The sequence below is a fragment of the Pinus tabuliformis genome, chromosome J (assembly GCF_031772625.1).
Source record: "Pinus tabuliformis cultivar Carrire ecotype Pingquan chromosome J, CPIR1, whole genome shotgun sequence".
Taxonomy (NCBI): domain Eukaryota; kingdom Viridiplantae; phylum Streptophyta; class Pinopsida; order Pinales; family Pinaceae; genus Pinus; species Pinus tabuliformis.
This window is the reverse complement of record NC_142295.1, coordinates 1,591,253,295-1,591,258,152: the sequence shown is the minus strand read 5'-3', so window position 1 is coordinate 1,591,258,152 and position 4,858 is coordinate 1,591,253,295. Positions and strand designations below refer to the sequence as shown.

Here is a 4,858-nt window from a genome sequence, read left to right as displayed (position 1 = left end):
AATTGAAATGCATACCACGTGTTGGTCGATACCTAAACACGCACACTGGTTAAGATTTCTCAGAATCGCTGGGATGGAAAAAGGTGTACCACCCATATTATATTTCAACCCATTAATCCACTGTTTCAGGTCGTTCGGCCTCCATTCTCCTGCTATATCCAACTCTGTAGAATGCTCCCACGCAAGAGCACCTGCGTAGATAATGGAATTTGAACCACGTTTTAAAGGTGAAGTCTCGTTTGAATGCTCTCACGCCATAGCACCCGTGTATATAATGGAATTTGAACCACGTTTTAAAGGTGAAGTCTCATCCGACTCTGTAGAATGCTCTCACGCCATAGCACCCATGTAGATAACGGAATTTGAACCACGTTTTAAAGGTGAAGTCTCATCGTTACTCCAAGTCTTCCTAGTGCGTAGGCGCCTAGGGTTCTGGTTACATAATTCAGCCCTAACGAACTCTTAATTTGGGACCCACCAGCTGCTATCTGGTGCCATTGAAGTTAGGTGACGTAATCCTCATCTTCGGGGTTGAAATTCATGAGGTTAAGCCTACTTGCTATGGTATAATTTATGTGGTTAACCCTACGTAATGTTAGGGTATAATGGAGGGATGATAGAGTCACCTACTAGATAACAATAGAAATGGAATCACAAAAGAAAATTTGAGGGAGTTGAGTCAACAAAATATGGGAGAGTATGGGATGGCGGTGGGGATAGCATGGCCTACTCTACAATGTGCGCTGATTCTTTAGGAAGTATGCATGGGGCCCTGTGATTTACATTTTAATACAATGCCTCCGTCGATCTTCTATAAGAAGGAAGGCTTGTCATTCCAATGTTGCATAAGAGAGAGGGAGATATGATGCAATTATCACTAGCTGTGCCAGCCACCTATTCATCACTGCAGCTACTCTCTTCAATTCTTGCTCTAGTTACTTGCAAGAATCCTCTATGTTTCTTGTCTTGACACAGTTTAGAGCTACAACGTTCCCCTCTCTATAAAACTTTTAACATTTTTTATTATTTAAGTATTGAGGGTCTTTTGCAGTGCATTATATTAGATATCATTTTTTGGGTTTCAACTGTGTTAAGAAAGTCATTCATGTATGACCATTTCCATGAGAGGTAGTCATAACTGACTAATTTCTCATGATTTTTGAATAGTCCAATTAGCACTCATTGCATCGGGTGATGCTCATAGGGGTGAAGAAGTGGAATTAAAACTAGTGAAATGAATCACATAGCATCAATCATCACTTCCGAGGCTTGCACCTGGTAACCAAAGCTTCCCGGGAGGTCACCCATCCCAGATTGCCTCTCGCTCAAGTGCGCTTAACTATAGATTTTTCCCCACAATCAAGCCCACTTAGCTTGCTACCCCATTTTCAAAACCTTAGCAAGTATTATGCCTCATGAACCATTCAAGTAGAGCTCCCTTCACTCATATTTATTTAAGTATTGAGGGTCTTTCGCAATGCATTATATTAGATATCATTTTTTGGGATTACACTGCGTTAAGAAAGTCACTCATGTATGACCATTTCCATGAGAGGTAGTCGTAACTGACTAATTTCTCATGATTTTTGAATAGTCCAATTAGCACTCATTGCATCGGGTGATGCCCATAAGGGTGAAGAAGTGGGATTAAAACTAGTGAAATGAATCACATAGCATCAATCATCACTTCCGGGGCTTGCACCTGGTAACCAGGACTTCCCAGGAGGTCACCCATCCCAGATCGCCTCCGGCTCAAGCACGCTTAATTGTGGATTTTCCCCACAATCAAGCCCACTTAGATTGCTACCCCATTTGCAAAACTTTAGCAAGTATTGTGCCTCATGAACCATTCAAGTAGAGCTCCCTTCACTTGTATGTATTTAAGTATTGAGGGTCTTTCGCAATGCATTATATTAGATATCATTTTTTGGGATTCAACTGCATTAAGAAAGTCATTCATGTATGACCATTTCCATGAGAGGTAGTTGTAACTGACTAATTTCTCATGATTTTTGAATAGTCCAATTAGCACTCATTGCATCGGGTGATGCTCATAGGGGTGAAGAAGTGGGATTGAAACTAATGAAATGAATCAAATAGAATCAATCATCACTTCCAGGGTGTGCACCCGGTAACCAAGACTTCCCGACAGGTCACCCATCCCAGATCGCCTCTGGCTCAAGCATACTTAATTGTTGAGTTTTCCCCACAATCAAGCCCACTTAGCTTGCTACCCCATTTGCAAAACCTTAGCAAGTATTGTGCCTCATGAACCATTCAAGTAGAGCTCCCTTCACTCGTATGTATTTAAGTATTGAGGGTCTTTCGCAGTGCATTATATTAGATATCATTTTTTGAGATTCCACTGCGTTAAGAAAGTCATTCATCTATGACCATTTCCATGAGAGGTAGTCGTAACTAACTAATTTCTCATGATTTTTGAATAGTCCAATTAGCACTCATTGCATCAGGTGATGCTCATAGGGGTGAAGAAGTGGAATTGAAACCAGTGAAATGAATCACATAGCGTCAATCATCACTTCTGGGGCTTGCACCCAGTAACCAGGACTTCCCGAGAGGTCACCCATCCCAGATTGCCTCTGGCTCAAGCACGCTTAACTGTGGAGTTTTCCCCACAATCAAGCCCACTTAGCTTGTGACCCCATTTGCAAAACCTTAGCAAGTATTGTGCCTCATGAACCATTCAAGTAGAGCTCCCTTAACGCAGTTGAATGACTTTCTTAATGCAATTGAATCCCAAAAAATGATATCTAATTTTCGATTATTGTTCAAATGTGAAGAGTATTGGGTAGTAAGATGAAGAATGAGGGTATTTTGAGCTGTGTGCTCTTGATCGAAATCCTCTATATCAATGGTGGGGCGCCGCAAATCCATTTAGATTTAGATCCTTGCTTGCAAATAATTATTCGAGAGAAGCAGAGCCTGGGAGTGTTAGTGCCAGTACGACGAGTGTGGAAAATGATCCAGAGAGCGTGGTGAAGATGGTTGAAAGGTAAACTCAATCTGCTAAATGCATTAATAATTTTAATGGTGGTTAATAACGTTTGAAAAGTAAGTTTGTGCGTGAAATCTGATTTATTTGTGCTGGAGTTTTCCAAAAGTATTAACAACAGCATAACAAGGTGGGAGATGGGGTATCTGTGATGCAGAACATGTAACACCATTGATGATTGTTGCTGTTGCGACTCCCATTGGGAGAAGAATAGACAATGCCTCGCAGACTTTGGCATTGGATTCGGCAGTAATGCCATTGGAGGCAAGAACAGGAGATTTTACTTGGTCACGGATCCCAACAATTATGATGCAGTGAATCCTCGATCGGGCACCCTGCGTCATGTAGTGATTCAAACAAAGCGCCTATGGATTATGTTCCAGAGATACATGGTCATCCAGCTGAAGGAGGAGCTGATCATGAACAGTTACAAGACAATGGATAGAAGGGGTGTGAATGTCCACATTGCAAAGGGGCCATGTATCACCATTCAGAATGTGAGTCACATGATCACCCATGGCATTCACGTTCACGACTGTAAGCCTACTGGAAATTCTATGGTCAGGGATTCTCCCACAATTACGAGTGGAGAACCATGTGCGACATTGCATCTCCATCTTCGGAGGAAGCCACATTTGGGTGGACCATGTCTCCTTGTCCAACTGTGCAGATGGTCTAATTGATGCCATCATGGGATCCACTGCTATTACCATCTCAAACAACTATTTCACTCACCACAACGAGGTACATCCTCACATGATCAACGAATTTCAATTTCAATTTGAATTTGAATAGGAGTCTGTATAATCAAAGAATGTGTCCCTAAATCAATTCATTCTAATTCGACGAACCACTGAAATCTCATCATGAAACAATTATAACGGTTGGTCCGCTCTTTTGTGTTGAAAATTTCAGGTTATGTTGTTGGGTGCTAGTGATAGCTACACTCCAAATGTTAACATGCAGGTCACCATTACATACAACCATTTTGGAGAAGGTCTAGTGCAACAAATGCCAAGGTAAATATATAAATCCTCCATTGGATATTATTCCAGTACTGTTGAAGTCCTCTTAGCAAGAAATTGATATATATGAATGGATGAATGGATGCAGGTGCAGGCATGGATACTTCCATGTGGTGAACAATGATTACACTCACTAGGAAATGTATGCAATTGGGGGGAGTGCAAACCCCACGATAAACTGTCAAGGGAATAAATTCTCCACAAATGATAATAGCTTGGCTAAAGAGGTAACGAAGTAGATAAACAAGGACGTGGATCAATGGAATCATTGGAATTAGAGATCGAAAGGAGATATGATGCTCAACGGTGCATATTTCACTCCATCAGGAGTAGGCGCACGTCTTCTACGTATTTAAAGGCATCCGGTCTAGAAGCGAGGCCTTCAACGCTTGTTGGGCCACTCACCCAGAGTGCAGGGGTACTCTCGTGCAAGAAAGGAACTTGCTGCTAAGCAATTAGGTTGTCCACCCATGCTGTCGCTATGAAATGGGGTGTGGACTAATTATTATCTTGTCCACCAATTAGCATCTTATGTATCTGGATAGATGCTGCATTTACTTTGGTGGTTAGCCCTTACCCGTTTACCCCAACAACGAAAAAATGCAACAATAGAATTAGTGTACAGTGAGTCCATTATTATAATCTATTTATTTATAAACAAATAAATGAATAAAGTGGCATGATTCCAATTTTGTTCGTGGGATGAATTTTTCAATAATGTTTTTTTTAAATGCAATTTAAACTAGCACAACCACATTTACCAATTTGATTGATAAAGGTCGATAGGCGTATATGAAACATATATACAACCACATTTTCC

General features: G+C 41.0%; 1 pseudogene; it reads left to right on the top strand.

Annotated features, from left to right (window-relative positions):
* The first annotated feature begins 3,150 nt into the window (after positions 1-3,150).
* Positions 3,151-4,489, top strand: LOC149233561 (putative pectate lyase 15; annotated as a pseudogene).
* Positions 4,490-4,858: the final 369 nt, after the last annotated feature.